Below are 17,109 nucleotides of genomic sequence, written 5' to 3'. Positions count from 1 at the left end.
TTAATTTACCTACTCTTTATGCATTTAAGCTAATCGGTACTGGGGGCCCCACACGGCAAAACAACAGATTCTAATTTATGTTTATACATTAGCGGTAAAGTCTTTGCGTTGTAATCAAAAGGCATTTTGTTTTGATTTTTAGTATCTGTTCCTGCATAAATACTAATGGGGACTCAACACACTTCTTTTTTTATTTTAAAAACAACATAACTATCAGCCAATTTGACATTGTGAATCGAACCCGGGGACCTTTTCATTACAGCATAAACATCCTATTTCCAATTAGTTCATTTTCTCTTTGTGCACAAAAAGCTAATCGGAACTTTTAAACAAATACAATTGAATATCCAATTTTCACCAACATTGGGAATCGAACCCTCAACCACTTGGTTAAAACATCTCGCGGAATAAAACACACACCCCGCGCCGCGCCGCGCCCACGCCGCCGCCGCCGCCGCCGCTAAACACAAAACGCGGCCGCCATATTGATTTTATTCAAATACTATTTATGCACAGATGGACTAATCGGGACCTATAATGGCGGGACAAAACAATTGGCCTCATTTAACTACCTAGAAAATCGAACCCGCGACCTCTTCATTACCAGGCGACAACATTAACCACTAACCCAAGGCCGCCATATTGATTTTATTCAAACACTATTTATGCACAGATGGACTAATCGGGGACCTATAATGGCGGGACTAAACAATTGGCCTAATTTAACTACCTAGAGAATCGAACCTGCGACCTCTTCATTGCCAGGTGACAACATTAACCACTAACCCAACTCGATTTTCGAACTCAACCATTTTGTTGCCTTTATTTACACACAGGCTAATCTAGACCATTCAATATTGACATCGTCGCCTTGTAATCAAGGGTTCCCAGGTTCGATACTCGGTGGAGGCACATAGTGGTCCGAATCACCACTTTTCAACTGTAGGTCCAATCCTGATTAGTTTTGCCGTGCATAAAACCGACTTAAAAAAACTAACTCAATCTGTCAATCAATCAATATTGACTCTACTAGGAATCGAACCCTCGACGCCTCTTGTTTTACAGAGCAATAACCTTAGCCGTTAAGCTTTCGGGGTACAGCACCTTCGGCGCCATCTTTAAATCATTTCTTCATGTCTTTGCATCATACGCAATGGTTGCGCGCGCATTTCCTCCACACACACACACACACACACAAACATACGCACGTGTTAGGTTAGCATACATCAAGAAACAACGTGACAAATCCATTGACCCCCTCCCCCACCGCTTCCGATGTCTTCAACGTGATCAGACACGTTCTGCTGACTCAACAATAAAACAGCTCGTACCCCGCTACACCGGATGTAACATAACACCAGTCGCATCGAATTTTTGCTGACGCGTAGGAACGAAGTGCTGTCATTCTACTTCCAGTTATGAATTACCTAACCACTGGCTGTAAGTACTCAAGCAGTAAATAAACATTTCATTAAAACTTCACGACGTTGGTTGGATTTGTTCTGCACCTACCCTGAAGATAGGTTTCAGTGTAGACCCTTAGAGCCTCAATGCTCCCGGCTATAGGAGTAAAGGGTGAGGAAAGTTACTAAGAACGTAACAACGTGCAGTGCAATGGATGATATCTCATTATTTATTATATAAATGTATATTCCCCAATGAACAGAGCAGTCTTCCAAGATACTTCAGTTTATTTTTGAAAGAACATATGAAAATATATGAAAACTCTATATATAAATGTAGTTTATACTAAGAATGTAGTATACATATCAAGGTAGAATCATACTTCTGTAACTGTAGTAATAAATACACGTAAATTACTAACATGTAATCTTCCAAAGCATGTACATAAGTTTTTGGATAAAAAAGTGGTTAGCAAATCGCGCTACGACGCCAGGTTCGAATCCCGGGTAAGACATGGATGGATACGTTGTTTGTCCTAATGAGAAAACCTGAAAAAAGTGAAAAATGGGCGCTTAGAGGAATTCCATTTTGAAAAAAAAAGACCGGCCTGGGCATGGATATTTGTGAGTGTCCATTCACAATTTCATCACATCATCACTCATCCTCATCTTTGCAAATTAGTCAAAAGTGGCACAAAGACGAAGTAAAATAAAGCAAATCAATCAATTAATCAACTCATCTTAATTCTCAAACCGATTTTCATGTTTGTTCTAGAATGTATTAACAAAAATATATACAGTACAAAAAATTATAATCACACTTTTATAGTTCCACAAAAACTCGCCTTTCAATGGTGAAAAAAGTTATCAATATATTATCAATTCCATAAATGTATAGGTTTTATAAATAAGAAAATAATGTTCATGGAAACCGTAAATTACACTTTTCCACAGTAATGTATAGTATAATATGTTAATTCACAAAATAGAAAACTATATAACAAAGGCCAACTCAAAGCAACAGTGTACAAAGCCCTGCCCAAACTTACTCGTCTTAGTGTAGAAATGAAGTAAATATGGACGCTTCAAAAATAAACGTAATTAGCCATTTATTTTCTTGTTATCTTTCCCACTTTGTTAGAAAAGTTTCAAATAATTTAAACATGAACATGATGAATTAATTACGTTCAATTTTAGTCACTTGGTACGTGGTAGAGAAAAGTTTCATTATTTTGGAAATGTGTAATATTGTTTATCAAAAATAAATATTATGATTGAACATTACTTATACAATTTGCATTTTGATCATAGCCGTTTATGTAACAAAAACATTTGAAATCATGCATATAAAAATATTGAATATATAATAGCGGCTAAAATTCACAACTTCTTCTGAACACAACACATTGACATTAAATTCTAATAATTTTAGATGCACTAGAAAAAATACAACAATCCTTGAGTTTGAATCGTTGAAATCTCTCACAGAAACTAACTATAATAAATAACTATATGGCCACGTGCAAAAATATCTTGCACAATCTAACATAAGGTGTGAAAATTGAGTCTGAATCAAAGTTCACAAATGAACGCTCGCTCGCTGATACACGCTCGACAAAACTACAGAGAAACTTCAATCTAGCGTTACAATACCATTCCTCTTTTTTTCTCAATTTAATTCCTTCCCTTGCCACCAGGGGAAGAAGAAATTGACTCATAACCCAAAGCTGGGAGGGAGCAATTTATGCTTTAAATGTAGAGCAGCAGCCAGTTGGTTTTCTCCCAAATATCGATCCTCTCCTCTCCCCCCTCCCCAGTTCCTCCGTCTTCTTCTTCCCTTCGGCACTTCCGTGCAAAAAGAGAGAACTCTTTTTGTGAGTCTTTTAAAACCCCGCTTCTGAGTCTCACATGGCAACGAGGCCTCCATCACAACTACGGGAAACAAAGAGTAGGAAGCAATACGTTAGTCTCTTGCTGAAAGCATCGGCTTGAGCTTTTAATAGAGGACGCTGAAAGAATGAGCCTTTTATTAAAGAAGGAAGGAGGAAACAAAAAAGCCGCATGTCCTCCAGACGTTACTTTTTTTTATTTCTGAAAGTGTTAAGGGAGACTTTACTTTTTTATTCAGTTTCAGAAAATATGAAGAATATTTTATCTTGTATACGTTGAGATCATGGTTCAAATTTTGGTGCAGTAATGCATCATATTTTACAATGGAGACAGGAAACAGTTGAAAGTCTGCCAATTTGTGCGGAATAAATATGTTCACTTTACGTATTGTACATATATGATAAATTACTATTCAATTTTTAATCATAACCACAAAACAGGGCTCCAGCGTGCCTAAAAGGTTAGTACTCTCGCCTATAGTGCTGATGGTCCAGGTTCGAGTCCTACTGGGAGCTCACAAAATTTCGGTGTTGACCCAGCATCGTGAGAACAAATGAACGACTACTTGAAAGTACTAGTGGCAGTTTCGAAATGTAGTAGAAAACAGGGGCAATGGGACTAGATGCGCAGACAACACGTCACCCAATAAACAACTACGTACTTAACAGGCCTTGGGTGTCAGAAAGCTATTGTTTCATTATTTACCACATAACGTATGTAGCAAATAATATGAAATTGTGAGTATCAATTACATCGATAGTGTATAAAAGCATGAGAGAATTCACACGCGGAACTCGATGTGTGCCGCTTGGGAACGAGCCAATCACACACAGAAGTCAAGATGTGTAAATTGACTCATATATGTTAACTCCAATAACACATTAACGTCAATAAACTGCAAATGATGCACTTTTTGGTGTGTCAAAATGCACACAGAAAAGCATAAAAGGGCACTTTTATCAGCTTATGTTCCGTGTGATGCTCTGAAAATGCAACATTTGTGAAGATCATACAAGATCGTTTCAAAGATAACAAAAGTTCACTTTTAATGATTTAATTGACTGGCAACAATCATTCGAATCTCTCCTGGGATCTGGAACAGCCAGTCTCCTCACCTTCGATTCGATGGGAAAAATAACTGTTTCCAAATAGACAATGAAAGAGGTATTTTCCACCCATATCCTCTTATGTCCTTGATCAGCTGTGGAACGTGTTTTATAATAGAATATTGATTATAACATATTTGGAAGTTGGACATTTTGGTGCCAGGACTTTTTTATGCTAGGTAATTTTGGTGCCATACATTCTCGTGCCTGAGCATTTTCATTGCCCTAGCATTTTTTTGAGGAATAAATATTTCTAGTTTTATTTTTCACACCCATTTACCTCTGACTGAATGTCTTCCTCATTACATGGAAATTGGCTTTTTTTAGTGAATACATCTCACGTTGCGAAGAAACTAATGAATGGTGGCTTTTGTAATCAAAAGAAAAGGCCACAAACAGGGTTGTTAAATGTCCAGAAATTTTAAATAAATTTAATTCCGGTCCAGGAGAGAAAATCAGCAAGCGTTAATGGGGTCTGGACAGTGTAGAACATTTTCATATTTAAAGCATTTCAATTCGGTCCAGGAACATTTTTCCGGATGAATTTAAATTCGGTTCAGGAACATTTTATCAAGGATGAATTTAAATACGGTCCAGGAACTTTTTATGAATGAAACAATACACAACTTGGACGAAATTTAAATTGTGAGAAAAAAATGTTCCTGTCCTGCAGCGGAACCTAATAGAACCTTTAGAATTTATGGGGTCCTGGAGCTTTAACAACCCTGGCCACAAATGTGTATTGTCAGTGCTCTCTGAAGCAGTACTAGGCCCGCCTTCACACTCTAAGTGATGAAGTTCTGAAACTTAAGAGTAGAGATCGGATTTTAAAGAGGGAAATGTTACTCTAAAAAGGACAAAAAAGGGAAAATTATTGCCAAAAAATTAAATGAAAAGGACTATGGTTTACGAGGGCTTTCCAGTTGGTTTCCTCAGTACGATGTGGATCTACATTCATTAGAAGACATTGTGAATTCAGGATTACACATCGGTGCTTTTCCATCTTTTAAGGTCGGGTTTGATAACACAAAGAGTGTTGTATCGCAGGAAATGTTGAGGAGGTTCAAGCCACTACATTTTCTCGAGTGGAAGCTAAACCTGATTGCAGATAACCGGGCATGGACTATAATGGCTCCAAAACCAAGATTGTAATTGTGGTTGCGTAAAAACTATTAGAACCCCAGCAGCGTGCTGCATATTGTTCAGACTCCAACAGTAACCTTCGTCAGATCATGTTATCTAGCCAAGGGTTCGCCTTATGTAATGAGGATAAGTAAGATAGTAAGTCGGGTTTTGGAAAATAGGTTAAGGGAATACTGGCACGAAGATTTTCTTCGCAATGGAGGACAGAGTACGAAGTATAAAACAAATGACGTTGTTTCTCTTGGAAGCAAACACATATATCCCATGTTCATGATGTGGGCAGTTGGAATTGCCATTTGCGTACTTTGTTTCTGTCTTGACATTTATCTCAATATGATGATAAAACGGTCGATTATAAGCTAGGATCAATAATAACATTTGCAATGGATTATTAGCTCACAAGTATATTTACAGAGAGAGAGGGAGAGAGAGAGGGAGGGAGGGAAAGATAGAGAGAGAGGGAGGAATTTGTTTTATAGTCCAGGAAGGCAAATCGTGATTGAACCTGCTGCTAAAATGGGCTCCGAATCATCAAATGCCTCCACCGGATCCTTTTGTTACAAGGCGACGACGTTGCCAGTAAATCACACACACGCATACGAATAAACGTTTGTTGAAGGCAGAGTCAAACATAAGATGTAAGACGTGGAGCTTTTTTCGTGAATTTCGAATGAAAAATTAGATTATTGCTATTTGGTCTTCTCGTGAAATCTAACAAAGGCATGAAATTTGCATCGTTTCCAAATATTATCTAGGCACATTAGGTATCGAATATTGAAACACGAATATTAATTCCTTCATATTTTCCAGTTGTTTTCCATTAGCGATCTAATTATACAGAAAAATTATAGAAGAGTAATAATGAAATCATTCACTCTTCTGAGAATTGATACTTGTAGATTGTCATGTAATAAAATTCTACATATACGTATATTAGACTATATGATTTCTTTTGACATGTGTAAAGATTATTGTGTAAATAATATTTCTACCAATTTAGAGCATTATATTTCAACATACCTTCCGATCTAAGTCAAGAAGACAATTAGATAGTCTATAGTTGTTGTGCAGTAAGTTCTACTTCTTGTGAATTTTGTGTAAATATTGCTTAAGACAGAAGAAAACTCAAAAACCAATTAACATAAATAACAATTTCCCTTGTCCTATCTATAGAGATTAATAATGAAGTAAGGTGAACAAAAAATGATTGTGAGTTGTTCTAGATTGCAGAATACATATGTCCTTGAAGGAAACGATATTATCAAATAATCTTTGCAGTGTCATTATTCTGCATCATGTAATATATTGTGTCTTCTAGAAAGTTTATACCAGTAAAGAGTGCAATGTAGTGCAAAGATACGTTTTTATTACTGTTGCATGCGCCAGACTAAGATATTTTCGATGCACCAAATTGTGATTCAATGTAATCACCTCTCATGTGTGGTTTTATTTTATATTGTGGTGACAGACATTCACTCTGTGTAACTTATAATGCATGCAACATTGCTCCAGGTTACCTTTACTTGTTTTCGTAGTTTATAAAATAAACTTAAAGCGCATAAAAAAGATACATATGTTACATGCTAAAATTATCTTTGTTCGGAGGTGATAACTTTCTTCTTCCCATTCACGACATTTTGCATATGTCCGACTTAGTTACATTCCTGTAAACACGTAATATCCATAAAATGATACAAGGAAAATTCGAGAAAGCAAAAACAAAGTGAAAAGAGTCTTGAAAGACTAGAACACAACCATTATTTATAAAGATAGGCAGAGGAGAACAATTCTTAAATGGAAGGATTCCTGAGTCAAATAAATTTTACATTTTACCGTTGTCTAGGAAACATGTAAATGGAAAGCTGGCTTGTAATTCTTGGAATGATGCTGCCTATTGAAGATGAGCAGTTCCTGTAAAACTTTGATACCTGGAGAAATATGACCAACACTGATGGAAGGATGTCACCTAATCTATTCCTGGGAAGAGGAAGTCTTATTGTTGCTGTTTATCTGCAGACATACCCGATGCTGGAAGGAAAATTTTATTTCTCTCTCCAACATCTAACATTTTTCTTTAGCTATTGCGACGGGATCATGTAACGACCATGCCAGTACGCATAAAGTCATATTCTCTATGACGCATTTGTAAGAGTGCGTGATAAACTACCAACCTGCATGTTGAACTATTTTAAACAAATGTGGTGCGTACGCAGATTGTTCGTTGAAAAAGACAGACACAGAGACGTAAGAAATTGTAAATTTGTTGATAGTTCCTTTAGCTATGTTTAAACTTACTGGAGTGAAATCATTGTAATTGTGTGTATAGTATATATGTAGGTTTTTCTAAATAGAGGAAGATTAAAATATCAACTGTATTCAAAGTGTGTTATATTTGGAAACCACATTTGTTGTATCTTGCGGTATTTACGTGGGAATCCAACACGAACTGGGGAAAGTAAACCCAATCTGTTTTCCACTGCTGTTTTCCTGCACGCCTCGAAGAAAACAAGAGAAATAAAAGTCAGCAGCTTTTCAGAGGCACAGCCACGAATTTTGTTCTGGGTGGACATGTACCAGGATAAACGTACCAATAATAGTAGTAATAATAATAATAATAACATTATTATTATTATTATTATTAGTTGTAGTAGTAGTATAAAATACGTTATTATTTTCGTAAATTAAGCAAAAGAGGGCAGAAGTCGGTGCTAAAGGATTTGTGTTGGAACAAACAAACCTTGTGCACGAAATGCAATACAACCTCAGATTACAAGTAGAAATGTTTTCATAGCAGAATTTTGTAGACTGCACTCTTTCCAACGTGACGAACAACTTATTGGTTACTTTTGTGTGGACAAGAACCATCTGCAACTGTAACTAAACAGTCTTGCACAAAGTACCTTACAATTAAACTAACACATTTATTCCACCAATTCGTAAAAATGTTTTTGGTTATAGAAGTCAAATTTATGTTCGTGTTTTGTACCTAGGTATTTTGTCTTTGCACTATTGCAGCGTTATACTTGCAGGTTATGATAACTGCCACGTTGGTTATGACAACTGCCATATTGGTTATGATAACTGCCATGTTGGTCATGATATCTGTTATGTTGGTTATGATAACTGTCATATTGGTTATGATAACTGTCATGTTGGTTATGATAACTGCCAGGTTGGTTATGATAACTGCCATGTTCGAATTGTAATGTTTATATTGTTTTATCTCTTCACTGGCAGCATGTGGATGACACTAGACTACGGTTTCATCACATATGACAGATTTGAGAAGTCCAGAAAATTTTTCATTCTGAATGATCATAAACTGGAAAACAATCCTCTAACGGTTTCTGACAAAACTGTCAGAAATATTTTTTATAATTGAAGGGCTCCGGTGTGGGAGATTCGATCGAGTTTGAGCGAGCGAGAGGAGTCCAATGAAGTACTCTGGTATGGACTGATATATGCTGTAGGCATATTGCCAATAATTTACAGATACGGTATATCTATAAATAGACTGTGGTTCTGTGTAAAAATGTGCCATTTTATAATATTTTATGAATACAATCATACAGAGTGGGCCATGAAAATATAACCTCAGATTGAAACAACGACCAAGTGAATAATGTATAACAACTACAGAGTGGTTCATGAAAATATAACCCCAGATTAAAACAACGACTAAGTGAATAATGTAAAACTAATTTATTTTTATTACAGTTATTATAATGATTTTTTTCTAAAGGTTTTGTAACGTACTCACTTGTTCTCATAAAAGATGCTGGAAATGGTCCCTGTTTAAATTAACAATAAACGCTGGAATGTGGTACTGTGGGATCCATGAGTATTTCCGTGCAAATTGTCCATCGCCATGTTCGTGCAATTTATTTGACACAAGAAAAGCTGATAGAATTAAAAGAAAACTCAAAACAAGCTGTTGACAACTTCTGCACCAGCATACATAAAAATCCATCGCTTAAAAACACACAGGATGTAAGATAAAAATTCATGAAAATAGTCATGGACAATTTACCGACCAATACTAGTGGATCCCACTGTACATCCATGTAAAGATAACATTCCAGAGAATACGTCGACATATTACACATATCTTGCATACCTTACAGAGCATAAGGTAAAGATTCTGCATTTCAACAAAGTTCACAAACAATAGTACGGCAACAATAGCACGGATTATTTCAATTTTAAACTTGCTCAACTTGAAACCAACTGCTAAGTCACCATCTGTAATTGGACTGAAACAATCACCGGAATTAAGTAATGAATTACTACAATTAAGCAATCTTGTCCTGGGAGACAACAACTAGTCACTACATCTTGTCACCTTAGGTGGTGGCTTGTCATGACCTCAGAAATATGGGATAATTGTTTGGGTAAAACGCGACTTTCTGCTTAGAGCTTCCATGTGTCATAAATAAAGATAAATTACATAATAAGTAGCTCGATATGGTATTAAAGCGTCACTTGAACAGAAAATTGTAGTTTGTCAAAACGTTGCCTCACATACGAAAAAACACAAATGCAAGTATAATAATAAAAATGATATTTTCAATCAATACGGGAGGATATTTTTATATCTCCAACAGCCAACACGTATTCCCGATTGTTGACGTTTTTTATTTTTATATCTCTGCACATAGTATCGGTCGTCTTTCGGATGCTTTTATACCACATGTAATAACAATTTTTAAGAAATTCTTATTTCTTTAAAAAAGAGATGTGACTCTTATAAAAAATAGTTTTCCTTAGATGAAGTGACCGAGAAAATATTTAGATTATTTTCTTTGCAGTAATATTAATTTCAAATGCCCAAAACTTCCTAAAACTTTTCTTTTTGTTCAATGTGTGCATCTTTACCTTCAGCTCCCAGGACAAAGCCCCCGCCACCCCGTCTCTGGCTCTTACTCAACGAATGCAAGACCTCCCCGATGACGTACTGGTGACGTCGTTGCTCTGTAGTCAAGGAGTTCCGAGTTCGATACCCCGTGGAGGCACATAGTGGTTCGGATCCCACTTTAAACTGTAGGTCTAGTATCTATTAACCTATGAGTGCTAGGTTGAGTTCGTGTTAGGTCCACTTCGGGACTGGACCTGCAGTTTAAAGTAGGATCCGATCCACATTGTTCCCCCACCGGGTATCGAACCCGGGACCCCTTCATTACGAAGCGACGACGCTACCACTATGCCATCGGGTAGGTCTTATATATCTGCATAAAGACTTGTATATTTATGAACGGTTAACCATTGTTTTCGCCTCTGTGATGACGTTACGGCAAAATTTTGAATCTTTGCAAGGAACACAAGATATTAATTAAAGTAACTTAATAATCTCTAGTAATATCTTTAATATATATTATTTCTATTCAAATACTTTTCTCAAATTTTATTCACCATTTTGGGTCAAGAAAAACAAACGTTCCTTTAACCTTAGTACAGCGCCTTGAATTCCAGGCGCTGTAACCTTAGCTTATCCTCTTTGTTGTGGAACTCACTAGCACCATCTGTTAGTGAAACTGAAAGTTCTTTGCACAATAGTACCATCTAGTGGCATTTTTGGATACTATGAGAATATATGAATGTTGGAATATGGTATCACATCACCTGCAGGACATTCTGAGATGAGAAACGGATTGATTTGGTGTTTTAAGTCCACTTTATGCACAGTAAGATTAAACGGGACTGGACCTATAGTTTAAAGTGGGATCTGAAGCACTATGTGCCTCCACCGGGTATCGAACCCGGGACACCTTGATTACGAGGCAACGACGCTACCACTGCGCCATAGGGGAAGCCGACCGAATTCAGAATAAAAGCTTCTCTTTTTCGGGACGGAACCAGGAACACCTTTTATTTACGACATGAGCATTACTTGCAAATTGCTTGCAAGTTTCTTTTTCATTTCTTACTTTTTCCTGAGTTGAATAATTAACATCTAAATACCTGCGAAGTTGCTTTACGCCATTCCCCTGTTTTTGCTAATTGCTCTTGCGTAGCACGGGGTCTGTTTTTTTCCCCCTCTATCCCAATTGTTCCTCTATTTTCATGATTTCAATTTTTGTTTCTGCGTGGAATTTCAGATTTGCGAACAGATTGGGTAAAATAAATAAAACTGAGCATTTCTAAAGTTTTGACGCACACACTCCATTTCCTGTGAATTGTTTGATTGATTGATTTTGTTTATTTTACTTCGCATTCCTGCCACTTTTGGCAAACCGCGAAGATGAAGATGAGTGATGATATCATGAAATTGATGAAGGGACAATGAAAGAGAACATCCATGCCCAGGCTGGGATTCGAATCCGGACCACCTGCGCTAATAATTCCGCCACGGAGGCCAGCATTTCGTCTGAATCCCATGTAGCTCACAAAGGTTGGGCCAACGTTGGTAAATGGTTACAAATTTTTTGTGCCAACGGTTGGCGAACTGTTGGTGATGTCCGCCTTGCCATCAATCTCCCAACCAACTATTTCCCAACGTTGGCCCAACTACAATGGAAAAACTTTGCCAACCATCTCCCAACCAAATCAATTTCCCAACGTTGGCCCAACTACAATGGAAAAACTTTGCCAACCATCTCCCAACCAAACCTATTTCCCAACGTTGGCCCAACTACAATGGAAAAACTTTGCCAACAATCTTCCAACCAAATCTATTTCCCAGCATTGGGCTAATACAGTGGAAAAACTTCCCAACCATTAATGCTCAAACCAAAAACCAACATGCCAATGTTAATACTTTTGGCAAGTTTCTTTATAATATTAATAAATATTTTACAAACAATTGCATCATTTCTTGTATGTAGAAAATTTATTAAGATTATATTATCAAGACATTTTCAAACACTGGAGAAGAATACAAGGAATGATAAAAAAAACTTATGTATTTATCATTATAAAAGTAAAACATTTCTTAGCGGAGCCAATAAGCAAAACGAATTTTACATATACTATAATTACCGTCATACATTACAAAAAAAGTAGCAAGATGCTATTGTATTTATTGAAGGAAAAAAGGTGCAAGAGGTTGACAATTTAGGTGTCAAAGAACACAATGTCATTTCAATAGAATAGCTTATTATTACAAAATGGAATACATCCAAATGCTGATGTGTCAGCGAAATCTGCTGTAAGAATATACGAATATACTTTTTATGTAAATAACTTGAGGATACAATAACTCTGTTCTTACATTCTTTTAACTTAAACATAAACAATCTACTGCTTGGAAGAGGTAAAGTGAAAATGTCCAATTTGTTTATGAAAATGTTCAATTTAAATTATATGTACAAACCATCATTACTACGATCCTTTTCAATGGAGTTTACAACAACAACATCACCCACCATCTTTCATTAAGAAGCAATCATCAGGTGAGGTTGTTCCCACAATACAATTCTCATTTTCATTCAAAAGTATAGATTTGATACAGTCAAATGAACTTGTAGTCTGAACAACAGAACCACTTTGAATTATGTCTGTAGATCCTGAAACAGAAGGGAAATTCACCCATTATAATTTCTGCAGCTTTAGAAATGACTCGTCTCTCATATCTTGCTGAAAAACTATCACCAGTCTTTACTTGTTTACTTATTTCTTGATGTTCCTGCAGTTGCCTTTTCCTTTCTACATTGCTCCCGGCTGCCATTTCTATCATTGACAAAGCGGAACCAGCTTTGTATCACTGAGTGTATTTCATAATCTGATGCATTTGTTGTACATGAATTCCTTCGAACTGAAACTAGAAACAATTCAAACTGTTAGATCCATGGATGAACTCAAATGTAACATACCATATGATATTTGTACTTGGGCCTATCTTTAGTATGAGGATTAAACTTATTCCCTGTCCCATGAAAGGAAACTAATATTCACATATTATCCACGTGGGGTGACATTAATCCTTCACATCTAGACAGTTACTTATGCTATATGCATGGATGTCCGCAGGATTTTTTCCAGGGAGGGGCAAGGAAGGTTTTTTTTTTCCCAGGGTAGGGGGCAAACAAGGCACATTTTCCCCCAAAAATAGTGTTGTTTCCTAAAAACAAATTGCTCAAATTTGAATTTATGGTGTTCATGCAACAATTAACAGATATTATTGTGGCTAAAATGAAATTATATGTGTGAAATACATAATTTTTGGTTGACTTTCATTTTCCGGGGGGGGGGGGTGCATGCATCCCATCCGGATGCCCATGACTATATGGTAGGGAAAGGAATTACAGAGATTTGCCACAATATTCATTTCGTGTGAGTCATGTAAAACTGCAGGGAAGAAACTGCATGGCTAGCCTGGCCTCATCTGAGATCTAACTCACTACCTTCTGAATATAAAGTGAAAGCTCAACTAACTGAGCCAGGCTTGCTGAAATGTGACAAATGAGTTTGCACTTATGAACACTGTTCTAGTAAAAGCAGAATACTTCAGTGTTACATGAAATAATATTAGTTTTTCCTATTAAGTAAATAAGACAGCTGAAGTAAAAAAATATATATACCAAAAACAATGGTAAAATTAAACAACAAATAAGTTTTTTTTTTAAATAAAAATGTTTCTTCTCAGAATACATTTTTGAAATGTCCTTATTAGAGGATTTTTAAAGACTTATGTAAAAGAATGCTTACTGTTAATACTAAATGTTCCAAAACTTTCCATCATGTACATTATTTGGATTTTACATCAACAAGTAATGGCCCTACAGCCAAATGTAGTTACAAATTGAAAAAAGAAAAAAAGAACAGCCTTCTATCTTACTTGGTACAAGTTCCAATAATTTCAAATGTCGGAAAGGTATTTTGTTGTGTTCTCCAGTCCAGTTATGACTTGCTGCCAATGCATTAGAAATTATTTTATCCAGAATTCTTCACTCAATTTGCTGTAGGTTTTTGCCTCCAATGAAACTCATGTATGATTCCTACAACGAAACATTAATTCAATCAAGAAGCACTGACTGCACTGTGGGCGATACAAGGTACACATTTTATCGTAAAATTTCAATCTCCGGGAAACGTATTTCTTCAATTTTACAGAACGGAACTGAGTTTCTGTACACTTTTGAAAGGTCATGGAAGTGTTTTCTTCCATCGTTCAATTTATTTGGCCGGTAAATCATGTGTTTTTCTAGATTAATGTTTGTCTCTCTGATGCACGAAAGCTGTTGCCTCTATTTCCTTCCACTACATAAACCAGATGTTGTGAGCATTTCATGACGTAACCCCCGGTCAGTGTTTCCAACCACACATATTTGTAACTATGTTAACGTTACATAACCTATGTAAATCTGCATCTTAATGTACATGGTTTTTGAGTATGTTAACTTAACAAAGTTAATGTAACGTAACTAATGTAACCCTTTTTTTAACTATGTTAACCTAACCTACCGTATCTAAGATAACCCTTCTTTTAACTAGGGAAGTAGTTATTTTTTGGTTAGGAAGGTTGGAAACACTGCATACCCATTGACGATAGACAACGTTAGTCAAGATTTGCCCACCATATTATGTGTAACGCAAGCGAAGAAGGGACGAACAATAATTACTCGATATGTGCAAAATTGAAATTATTTTCGTAAAAAAAGCGAAATCCCACCTTAAAGAATCTTTAGCAATGCATAATAGGTAAGTACAAATGTGAAAAATAACAAAATAAACGAATTTGAGACGTCTCCCGGAGATCGAAATTTTCATGAAAAATGAATTACTTCAATTTGCATGATTTTTACAGTGAAACTTATATTGAAGTAAAAGAAGCACATGGAGTTTAGAATGTAATTGATCTCTCTTAAATTACAACATACCACTTTGAGCTACAGTCAATTATGCTGAAAATGTTAACTGCTCGATTAACACACACAAAAAAAGTTTGACATTAATGATTTCACTCACGGAAATATGTCAACTTACCATCTGCTTCATGTGCTCAGGAGAAGAAAGTAACCACTCTTCCACCCTCTGAATGTCATCCTCTGTTTGACAAGGAAGCTTTAGATTTTCAGGCAAGGGCTGATTTGAGGATATCAATGTTGGATTCAAATTTTCCAAAATAAGCTTCTGATTTTCATGTATTTCTAACAGTCTATTCTCAATTTTTGCCCGATGACATGAAATAACAGATAAACTACTCCCATGAAACTGCCAATTTGCAATTCTCGTCTGACCCAGATGTAGATTGTAGAGCCGAAGTTGCTTTGCCTTCACCTAGAATGAAGATGCCAGTAAAAGTAAAAGATCAATCTCTTGCAATCAGTACAATATACGGTACTAGTTTACTATCCTTCGGACAGATTTCTTCATTTCTACAGAAGAAACTACTTACCGTAATAAGTTCCTGTAGTATTGTCTAACATCTGGAAGGTGTTTTGTGTGATGTGGGAATGTTTCATAGCGGAAATTGAACCATTTCCGGTAAGGTTAGGTTAGTTAGGGTCACAATAGGTTACAATAGTTAAAAATTGGTTTCGAAAAAAATATGCGTAGCCCCACACAACATTCTCGCATAGCCCCACACACCATTCCCGCATAGCCCCACAAACCATTTGCGGAAACGTACGTTCTTCAGTTACAAAAACACTTTTTTTAAAAAAAAAAAAAATATAAAAAAAAAACGTGAATACACGTTAAAAAATGATTCGCGAAGCAGATAGGTAAGTAGAAATGTCAATAATTGACGAAACTCAGAAGTTATGGGTGTCCGAAGGATAGTAAACATTTACCACAAAGGCACATATTGAACAAAATCTTAAGCAATCGCTACAACTCTGCAATAGGTGTTAGCAGAAGTAAATCGAAATCAAACCATGTAAAAATTGCATTCATAACATGATGAAATCACAATAAAACAAAAGGAACTTGAGCAACTGGCAACTGGAAAGATACGAAAAATACTCTTTCAACATTCTTCGTTGAGGTTGTGTGATTCAGAGTCTCTCTCGAAAAAATTGTCGATGTTTCTCATAATGCATAACAAGGAAATAATTTATAATTTCAATTGCAATTAAGAGACCCACAAAAATTGAATTTTTGGTCCCCAAGAAAAGAAAACTGGCACATGTTCGATCTATTACATCCCGATTTCATGGTGATACTCTCACCAATTTTTGGTCGTAGGTTCCTAGACATGTTTAATAATGAAATCCGGGAGAAAATGTTGATACATACAATGCTATTTTGTAAATTCTTAAAAATCTAACCGTTACCAAAAACTGCCTCGGAATGCATAACTTTTATAACTATGTAAATATGAATAACTCTGCAAGTAAATTATAACATTATTTTTCATTCTCTGTACTATTATCGAACTAAATCAGGTGTCACATACCTTTCTCAACGTCGTCTTCAGTAAAAAAAAAAACATTTAACTCGTCAGTCGTCACATATCCTTATCCACTTTGGCCGCCATCACAAAGTCACAATCGACTTTCAAACACACATCGATTATATGTATTTCGATATAAATCGTTATGTGAAATTATTATTAAAAAAATTCTCCGAAGGATGAACAAATCAAAGAGCACACCATCGTTTTTACGTCTATATTTAACTAAATTCAT

This window comes from Lepisma saccharinum, chromosome 24 (assembly GCF_977018435.1).
Source record: "Lepisma saccharinum chromosome 24, izLepSacc3.1, whole genome shotgun sequence".
In the NCBI taxonomy this organism is placed as follows: Eukaryota; Metazoa; Arthropoda; class Insecta; order Zygentoma; family Lepismatidae; genus Lepisma; species Lepisma saccharinum.
This window is presented reverse-complemented; position numbering follows the sequence as displayed.